This window comes from Mus caroli, unplaced genomic scaffold (genome assembly GCF_978045245.1).
Source record: "Mus caroli unplaced genomic scaffold, Mus_caroli_1 scaffold_13, whole genome shotgun sequence".
Classification (NCBI taxonomy): domain Eukaryota; kingdom Metazoa; phylum Chordata; class Mammalia; order Rodentia; family Muridae; genus Mus; species Mus caroli.
In genome coordinates, this window is record NW_028227268.1 from 72,851,862 (window position 1) to 72,862,725 (window position 10,864).

Genomic DNA, 10,864 nt, shown 5'->3' on the forward strand with positions numbered 1-10,864 from the left:
GTCCCAGTACTAGGGAGACTTCAAGAGGATTGCTTCAAGTTCAAAACCAGGTTGGACTGTATAGTGCATACCAGCCCACCTGGTCTACAAAATTAAACATTGTCTCTCAAAACAAACATCAAATCAAACACAAAATACAAACATGAATGCTTTAATGTTGATCCTCCCACAACCATGTTAGAACCTGTCCACCTTGCCCAAGGCCACAGTGACAAGGTCCATGGAAGATGATCAAGAAGATCCAGGGAAGAAGAGGTGGGGGTCTCAGTGTAACTGTTCTCAACATACACGAATAATTCTTAAAGGGACATGGCTTCCCTTATACACATACATCCTTCCCCATCAGGGTAGATACAGAGCTCAGTGAGATCCTGGCTTACAGAAAAAAAGAGTTTCTCTGTGTAGCCCTGGCTGTCCTAGAACTCACTCTGAAGAGCAGGCTGGCCTGGAGCTCAGGAATCCACCAGCTTCTGCCTCCCGAGTGCTGGGACAGTAGTGTGTGTGCCACTACTGCCCGGCCACGGCCAGAAAAATCATCTTTACTTATCTTGTCAGGGATTTATTTAGTTTTCTTTGGTTTTGTTTTGATACAATGTAACCAAGGCTAGTCTTCAACTCCTGACTTTCTGGCCTCTACTTTCCAAGCTGTGATTGTGGTATTCGTTGGTTTGAGGGCTTTGTCTTGAGATCAGAAAGCAGGACAAGGAAAGGGACCTGGAGTTTATACTTAAGTCTCAGGATGAGCCTCCCAGCCAGCGAAGGGCGGGGTTGCAGGACAGAGAGGCAGCCAGGAGCCCAGCTACAGCGAGATGCAGTTGTAGGTGAAAGAGTCCGGAATGCACCATGAAACCATCGCTATCGAGAAATCATTCTGAACTGAGAGCATTTGAGAACAGGCTTTTATTATTATTATTATTATTATTATTATTATTATTATTATTTAATTACTTTATTTTTTTTAGACAAGGTCTCTCTCTATGTAGCCCTGGCTGTCCTGGAACTCAATATGCAGGCCAGGCTAGCCTTGAATTCACAGAGATCTGCCCTCCTATGGCTCTCCAAGTGCTGGAACTGAAAGCTGAGCCCAGCTGAGAACAGGCTCTGACCTAACCTTCTTCATGTGCTCCAAAACAATCTCCCAGAGTGCTCTCGGCTGGAATTAGCCAGAAAATGAATCTCAGAGTCATAACACCAGACAAACACAGCCACACCCACGGGAACATTCTCACAAAAGGATTTACATGTGGGGGGCTGGAGAGGTGGCTCAGCTGTTAAGAGCACTGACTGTTCTTCCAGAGGTCCTGAGTTCAATTCCCAGCAACCACATGGTGGCTCACAACCATCTGTAATGGATCTGATGCCCTCTTCTGGTGTGTCTGAAGATAGCAAAAACGTACTCACAAAAAGTAAATAAATAATTCTTTTAAAAAAAGAATTTACATGGCATCTTTCCTAAAAGACATTTATTTGCTTGTAATTCACCCTCATTAAGTCAATAAACAATGGTGAGGTGGCTCAGAGAGCAAAGGCAGTTTCATCCCAAGGACCACAGGTGAGATAAGAGACCGGAGTCTCACAAGTTGTCCTCTGACCTCCACTTGTGCACTGTGGTGTACACACACACACACACACACACACACACACACACACACAAATATAATTAAGCCAAAAAAGTAAATAAAGTTGATACCTGGGCTGAGCACGGTAGCCTATGCCTTTAATACAGGCATTCAAGAGACAAGGACAGGCAGCTCTGAGTCCCAGCCCAGTTTATATTATATTATATATAAAATGAGCTCCAAAATTCTAACTGCCAAATACTACAAGTAGATAAAAATCTCTTGCCAGTCTGTTGCCAGGCTCGAATTTTTTTCCCTGGGGTTTTATTGTCAAGTTCTTATCGCTGGCCTCAACCCAGGATCCTTTGCCTCTGTCTCCCACATGCTGGGCTTACAGGCTTAATTCACAGGCCTACAATGACACACACACACGTGCAATGTCCAGCAGAGGCTCACCATTCTGTACCCGTATTTCCAAGAACAGCAGCTACCACCAGGGCTGGCTAGATGACTCAGCAGGTATTGTGGCCAAGCCTAAGGACCTCAGTTTGATTTCCCCAGACCCACATGGTTTTAGGAGAGATAAAGACTCCTGTAAGTTGCCCTCTGACCTCCACATTCACACCAACTTGTACACACATACACAGATACAAAGTAAGTAAGTAAATATATGTAATTAAACTTTTCTTTAATTTCACAGTCCTCCCAAATAGACTCGGGAGGGTAGAGGTCCCTGGATAGACACCCAGGGAAATTGAATGGGTCCGGAATGGGTGGAGGGGTTTTAATGAAAGCATGCTTGTTAAAGCTGTTTGTCCATCAAGGACTCTGAGTGCTCTGCTCACTTCAGTTCCTGCCCAGGCTTCAGGGACAGCTACTGAGATAGTGCTTTCCTGGAAGAAGAGAGAAAGCTCTAGAAGTTCTGGCATTAGCAAATAAAGAAACATTTGCCTTGTCCTTGGTCTGTGGCTTTTACTGCTTCAGGTCCTTGGCTGGAGCTAATCACATGGTCTCACATCGAGAGAGCTGGCTGATTTTATAGATATATAAAACTGGGTTTCCTGGTGTAAAAGATACATGAAGTTATTACTGTTGCTATTAGGAATTATAATAAACAGAAATTGCTGGTGGTTTGAGGGTCAGGGTGTAGCCACAGGCTTCTAGCTTGATCACTATGGCTTTCTCTGGAACTCTGCAGCTTGGATACAATTGATCCAAACCAAACCTGAATCAGCTAAGGCGTCCCGCACCTCTAATGCCTGCATTCAGAAAACAGGAGCAGGAGGATTATTAAAAGTTTGAGGCCAGCCTAGTCTATACAGTAATTACAGTAATTTAAGATTCCATCTTTAAAAAAAAAAAAAAAAGGCTGGTGAGATGACTCAGTGTGTAAGGACACTTGCCACCAAGCCTGATGACCTGAGTTGTACCCCAGAGACCCACATGGTAGGAGAGAACTGACTCCCAAAAGCTGTCTTCTTGTAGGGGATGTGGAGATAAATCTGGTGGAGAAAGAGGTGGGGGAGAGAGGGAGAAGCCACAGGCTCCTGAATTGCCTTGAGGAGTCCTCCTGATCCACTGCACACTGTAGGATCTGATGTGGGCTTCTGTGGCTTCCAGCATCCCGCATAGTGAGACAGCACGGAAGGCCCAGAGGCCAGGGCGGTGAAGGCTTCTCCAGTCTGCATGGAAATTTCCATGGGGGATTGGCCCCTCCCCCATGGGCTCATGGACAGGCCAGTTAGATTCTGCTAAACAATATAGGTTGCACCCCAATTTGCCCTAATTGGCTGAAAAGCTATATATAAGCTCCTGTAATAATAAAGTTAGATCTGCACTCTGATGCTGGTCTCAGGAGTCTGAACTGCAGGCATAGGCTTGGACTCTGATTCCATTCACCCTGAACTTCCTGTTCCCTTCCCACCGCTTCCGACCCTCCACAGGGAGCTGACAGATTCCATTTTGATTTTTAGTCTGGTCTACTGGGCCTCATGGAAGAGCCTAGTCTAAAACAGTGGCTACCACAATAATACTTTCTATACCTTTACTGTGTGTGCGTGCATGTGTGTGTACACACATGTGTATGTGTTATTGAGGATTGTATCCAGAGCTGCCTGTATGCTAGGCAAGTGCTCTACCAGGGAGTTATATGCCACGACTTTCACTTGCTTTTTAATTTTGAGAAAGGATTTCACTAAGTCCTTGACATTGTGACCCTCCTGCCTCAGCCTCCTGAGTAGCTGGGATTTGGTGCCTAACTGCAACTTTGATTTTTTTATTTAATTGGAGTAACATTAGCTAAACACCCAGGCACTTCACAAATACTGGTAAAGGTTCCCCTTCGTGCCTGCTTGGGAACACTCGTCAAACAAAGGGGTACCCACAGCTGGAGTGAGGTGCGGGACACAGGACTGTGGAGGCCAAACAGGGAGGAGTTAGGTGAGGGACAACCTGAGGGCCAGAGCTCAGGAGAGCAGATGGCCCACAAAAGGCTGCATGCAGCAGGGGAACTGAAAGTCCTGAGGGGGACAGTGCTTCCCTGGCTTGGGGCACTGTCATTGTTTCGAGATCTCCCTAGCTAGGGAGACATTGACTGTTCTCCCATCCTTACCTGCCCAGACCCCATTTCTCCTTGAACGGTTTTTCACTGGGGCCCCTCCAGGCTCTTTTGAGCTGCCTAAAACAGACAGGGTTTCTGATTTCCTCACAGCTCCTCCACCCTGGCTCCACCTTTATCTTTCCAGAATCTTTCGAAACTGTAGCCTGGCCCCCAGCCTTGGGAGCCTCAACCACAAGGGCATACTGTCAGATTAAGGTGTAGAGTTAAGAAAAAACCCAGAAAGGGAATAAAGTCATCATCTCCCCACCCCTGTGTTTTTCTGAGCCTCTGCACCTAAGGGTGCAGCAGCACCCAGGAGAGGCTGGGCACAGGTTCCACTTCAGCATCAGAGAGGAGGCCTTGCTTGGAAACAAGACTGAAAACCGGGTCAGTTGGTATTTACAGTTGTGAAGGAGACCACTACAGAAGCACACACACTTGGGGACAGTAGAGGGCAGCTTCCCCCACGTGGTTTGCAGCCCTCCCTCCAGGGCTCCTTCTCTGCCCTTTGGGGGTTGGCTCCCAAGAGTGACTAGAGTTCATTGGGAGTTTTCTGTCAACCTGGGGCACCCAGCTTTGTGTCTGTGGACTCACTTTGGGCCTTGCTCTGCCTCCCTTTTCCCATTGGGTATAGCTAACATCTTCTCCACCAAGCCTGTGTATTGTCCTCTGGGTCCAGCCTCCTACCTTCCTCCTCCTCTTACTCCCCCACCCTGAGTGTGCAACCCCAGCCTAGGGGACCTCTTTCATCCCAGTGGGTGGTCCAACTCTAGAGAAACTGAAAGCTCCCTAGATTCTACTGCCCCAACAACTTGGCATTAAGTAACTCCCTCGGCTGTTTTTCTATTAGGATAATCTTAAAAGCCTTTGGGATGTGTTCCCCTTCCTGCTGCAGAGCCAGACACCTCATGATTGTGCTTCTGTAAAAAGAGAGGCTGGGGATGCAGAGTGCTTGCCTAATATGCACGAGGGGAGGCCCTGGGTTTTGTTCTTGATACCACCAAGAAACACAGAGGCTAACGCTGAAAAGCGCTCATCTGGACTCTTGATTCCACCCACACCCAAAGAGTATCAACCAAACTTAAGAAAAGCATTGCGAAGCCATGAAGGAACCTGAGAAGGAGGTGACAACATGCCAGTCAGCCATAAGCAAAATGATATCCAATACTTGGAGGTGTTTCCTAGGGAGGTGTGGCCAGGGGAGGCGCTCCTGAGGAGATAAACTGCCCACCGTTCAGACAGAGATGGGTGAAGGAATGGGATCCGGACAGGGTAATAGCCCGGGAGATGTACCAGCTGGAATGTGTTGCGCATATCTGGGAACTTGGGGTGTGCCACTCCAGTGTGGGTGAGAAGAGCGTGACCGCCCTTGCCCTGGCATCCCAGCCATAGATGAGCACTCTCACAGAGAAACACATCTCACTGGGCCTGGGTGGAGTGGGGATCTGGAGGGGCTGTGCCCCTGTGATCTCCAGTCTCTGTAAGAATGATCTGAGCGGGGGCTGGTGAGATGGCTCAGTCGGTAAGAGCACCCGAATGCTCTTCCGAAGGTCCAGAGTTCAAATCCCAGCAACCACATGATGGCTCACAACCATCCGAGATCTGGACACTCTTCCGGTGTGTCTGAAGACAGCTACAGTGTACTTACATATAATAAATAAATCTTAAAAAAAAAAAAAAGAATGATCTGAGCGGGCTGGTGAGATGGCTCAGTGGGTAAGAGCACCCGACTGCTCTTCTGAAGGTCCGAAGTTCAAATCCCAGCAACCACATGGTGGCTCACAACCACCTGTAATGAGACCTGATGCCCTCTTCTGGTGCATCTGAAGACAGCTACAGTGTACTTACATATAATAAATAATAAATAAATAAATCTTAAAAAAAAAAAGGAATGGTCTGAGCATCTCAGCCTGAATCCTCAGCGGCCTTAGCTTCAGCTGATGAGCGAGCGCCCATACGGACTCCTCATCCCACAACTCAAGAGATTGCCATGTGACTGCTCCATTATTAGGGGGAAGATTTTTATTGTAAAGGAGAGGGAGAAAATATGCAGAGGCATCGGGAAGCGTTCAGGGCAGAGGAAACCAGAAGCAGAGTTGACATGGCTGGGGCTAGGGAGGCAGGAGAGGGAGGGAGAACAGTGGAGATAGCCATGGTCAGAGATAGCAAGAGATGCAGAACACAGAGAAACCCTGTCTCGAAAAACAAAAAAAAAAAAAACAAAAAAAAAAAAACAAAAAAAAAAAACAAAAAAAAAAAAAGAAAAAGAAAAAGAGAAAAAGAAAAAGAAAAAAGAGATGCAGGGGTTGGGGCAGGGAGAATCCTTGGTGGGTTTTTGTTTGTTTGTTTTATTTTTAAGAATTATATATTTATTTTATGTATATGAGTACACTGTCGCTGTCTTCAGACACACCAGAAGAGGGCGTTGGATCCCAGTACAGATGGTCGTGAGCCACCATGTGGTTACAAGGAATTGAACTCAGGACCTATGGAAGAACAGTCAGTGCTCTTAACAGCTGAGCCATCTCTCTAGCCCAACCTTGCTGTTATATAGACTACAAAAGGGTATCTGGGAAAAGGGGCCCTGGGCAGGTGAGAGGGGCCAGGATGGGGGTCTTTGAAATGTCTAACAAGTACTTATGTGTAGGGAGCCTGGAGGCCAGCAAGGGCTTTGATATGGATGTATGTCACTGGAAAGCCATGACCCTTCAGCCATGACTGCTTTTAGGGAATGGCTCCCTTTTAGGGGTAAAACCCATTTCCTATGGAACGCTGGCTTTTATCTTAGCACCAGAAATCCTTCTACAGTCCAGCTCGAGCTCATTCCTTTCCTTCTCTTTCCTTCTCCTTCCTTCCTCCCTTCCTTCCTTCAAGATTTATTTATTTATTATGTGTAAGTACACTGCAGCTATCTTCAAACACTCCAAAAGAGGGCGTCAACTCTTGTTAGGGATGGTTGTGAGCCACCATGTAGTTGCTGGGATTTGAACTCAGGACCTTTAGAAGAGCAGTCAGTGCTCTTAACCGCTGAGCCATCTCTCCAGCCCCCTTTTTTTTGTTGTTTTTTAAAGATTTATTTATTTATTTTATGTATGAATACACTGTAGCTGTCTTCAGACACACCAGAAGAGGGCATTGGATTCCATTACAAATGGTTGTGAGCCACCATGTGGTTGCTGGGATTTGAACTCAGGACTTCTGGAAGAGTACTCAGTGCTCTTAACCATTGAGCCATCTCTCTAACCCGAGCTTTTTTCTTTTTGGTTTTTTGAGACAGGGTTTCTCTGTGTAGCCCTGGCTGTCCTGGAACTCACTCTGGTTTTTTTTTTTTTGTTTTTTTGTTTTTTTGGTTTTTCGAGACAGGGTTTCTCTGTGTAGCCCTGGCTGTCCTGGCACTCACTTTGTAGACCAGGCTGGCCTCGAACTCAGAAATCCGCCTGCCTCTGCCTCCCGAGTGCTGGGATTAAAGGCGTGCGCCACCATGCCCGGCCGGAACTCACTCTGTAGAGCAGGCTGCCAAGCTTATTCCTTGACATATGGACTACATGAGACTTAACAACATGAATCAAGGGGCAGGAGAGATGGCTCAGGGCTTAAAAGCACTGACTGCTCTTCCAGAGGTCCTGAGTTCAATTCCCAGCAACCACATGGTGGCTCACAACCGTATGTAACAGGATCTGACGCCCTCTTCTAGTGTGTCTGGAGCTAGCTTCAGTGAGGAGACCATTGCCAAGTCTTGGGGCGGGGGGGGGGGGGGGACCCAAGGAGACAGACAGCAGAGGTCCTGGGCCACTCCTGCTCCTGTCACAGAACCTACCTCTTAACTCAGGCAGGCCACTTAAGGCCTGCACACTTACATCCCTGGTAGCTTCTATTAGCACTCCTGTGGGGAATCCCCTAGGGAGGGGCTCAGGTCCTCCCACTCCTGACACATTTCAAAGATGTGGTTAGTCACCTGTCCAAAGTACTATCTCTTGATTCGGGTGACAAGCTTTTCCCTTTCCTTCTAGTCTATGCTTCAGTGGGTAAGGGACAGGTGGACTCATGAACAAGACATCAGACATTGGCAAGATGCCTGGTCTGACTTATCTTGGCAACCTTGGCCTCTGAAAGTTCACTTTGCTGTCGGGTCCTCCAGAGACCCCTCCCAAGACCCTTCTCCAGATATCACACCCTCAAGGACCTTCTCCATCCTGTCTGCTGGCACTGGACCGGATGGCAGCAGCTTGGGATCCCCCTGTTATGACCATGATCATGGGACTCTGACTCATAGCTGCCCAGGCCACCTGACCACAGCAAGCAGAGAGGGCCCTACCAGGGGGTTCCCCAGCCACCGCCTTGTTTACCTCCCTGGCTGGCCTGGGAACTCAGGACAGAGCCTGAGTCGCTGTAGGCTGCAGGGCATGCTGGCCTGGCCTGGAACGCAGGGCATCTCCCCATTTCTCTTTCTCCCACTGGTGACAGAGTAAAGGAGTTCCCCACGGTTCCCCATTGGCTCAGATGTTCCATAGGAAGTTTGGTCTGCCTGAAGCTTTAAGGCTGTCAGGCCACTAGACTGCTGAGTCACGCTTGGCCAGCAGCTGACATCAGGATACAGCCTTTGCGTCCCCACTGTCCTCTGCATTAGCAGAGGGTCCTGCAGGATCAGGGGCCTTTTCCTGGGCTAGCAACTGTTGGAGAGGAAAGCCTAAAATTGAGATTGTCCTCTGGGGCAATAGGTGTGTACCTTCCAGCCACTAGGGAAATGGCAGTCACACCTGTGTGGCAAATCACTGTCCATTGCTGAGTCTTCCTAAAATTACAGATTTTTCTGCTCGCACAAAACCAATTCTGAGAGAGGTCCAGGGAAGACATGATAACTGGGAGAGGGACCCCAGGAAGCTGGTGTGGAAACCCTGCCTCAGGGAGACGACTTGAGCTCCAATTCTGCCCTGCATGTCTTCTCCCATGACTTTGACCTAGCAGGTCTAGTCCTATTGACAGGACCATACCTAGAAGGCCTTACAGGATGACATCCCTCTCAGCCTCTGGATTTCCCAGGACTGGGTTCCTGCTTAGAGCTCATTTTGCTTTATTCATTTAATTTGTGGTTTGTTTTTATTTCCCCCCCCGAGACAGGGTTGCTCTGTGTAGCCCTGGCTGTCCTGGAACTCACTCTGTAGACCAGGCTGGCCTTGAACTCAGAAATCCACCTGCCTCTGCCTCCCAAGTGCTAGGGTTAAAGGCATGTGCCACCACTGCCCTGCTTAATTTGTTTTTTTTGAGAGTAGGACTTGCTATGCAAGCCTGGCCGAGCCTTGAATTAGAATTCCTCCTGACTCAGCTTCCCAAGGGCCAGGGTTACAGATGTGTGTCATCATGCTAGCTAACAGGTCACTCTGGCCACAGAAAGCAGCATTTCCTGGTTTTGGCGTTTGTATTGGGGGTTGAACCTAAGATGTAACACATACTAGGCAGGTGCTCTGTCACTGAGCTATATCCCTACGCACCAAATTCCCATTAATGGTATCCCCCGGGTATATCCCTACTAAGCTAAATCCTCATGACCTGTATCCCTACTAAGCTAAATCCCTATAAGCTGTATCCCTGCTAAGCTAAATCCCCTGTATCCTTACTAAACTGTATAGTCAGACTCTTTATTCCCGCCCCCAGCACCCGGCTTATTTATTTATTTTTTTTAGAAGCCTCATGTAGCCAAGGCTGGCTTTGAACTCTGGAACCTCTGGCCTCCCAAGTACTAGGATTGCTTTCTATTTTGAAACAGTTTCACCAAGTTGCTCAAGCAGAATACCTTGAACTTGGTCTTTTCCTGCCTCAGCACCTCAAACAGCTGGAATAACCAACCTGTGGCACAGGACTGGCTATAGCTTCTATTTTGGTTCCTAGTTGGAGGGCAGGTGGTCTGATTCCTTTGTGCTTTGAAGCCACTAAGGCCTGAGATACATGTCCCTTCCCACCGAGAGAGAGAGAGAGAGAGAGAGAGAGAGAGAGAGAGAGAGAGAGAGAGAGAGAGAGAGAGAGAGAATATGAACATGAATTTGTGTGTGTCTGGGCTGCAGTGAGGAATCTCTGGTTGCAATGAACAGGTTGTGACTACTGCTGCCTCTGGAGCCCTGGCTACCCCTCCTACAGGGTGGGTTTGTGAGAAGTCACCAGTGCTTGTCCAACACCTCTCAACCTGATCTTTGTTAAATTGGGTGAGGCCTAAGATGGTGGGTGATGTCCCTTTTATTCAGTGAGGGGCTGGTCATGGTGGATGCCTGGAAGGGGGTGGGAGTGGGGGCTACTACCGGGGACACTATGTTTAGGAGGGTTGGAATGGCATCCTGTGAGACAGCCTGTTTGGCTAAAAGAATGGCTACCTGACAGTAGACATCTGTGTCCTCCTAGCTTCTGGGCCGTACATCCCCCCTGGCTTGGGGACGACACTGCTGAGTCATAGGCAGGCCCAAGCCTGGGAGGCACCTAGGCTCCGATACTTACCGGTCCTTTTCCCAACGACTTGAGGCTGAGGCTGGTCTCTTGTGGTCACCCATGTATTCGGTGGGAAAGAAAAGAGTAGGCAGTGGGGGCGTCTCGCCCCTGTACCTTTCAAGGGTCCCATCAAGGGGGTTCGAGCGGCCGCCCCAGCCTGCGGGGAGGGGCGGGGCTCATAGAGGCTCCGCCCCCACGAGGCGGGGCTCCCCCGTTTTCTATAAAAGCTGGG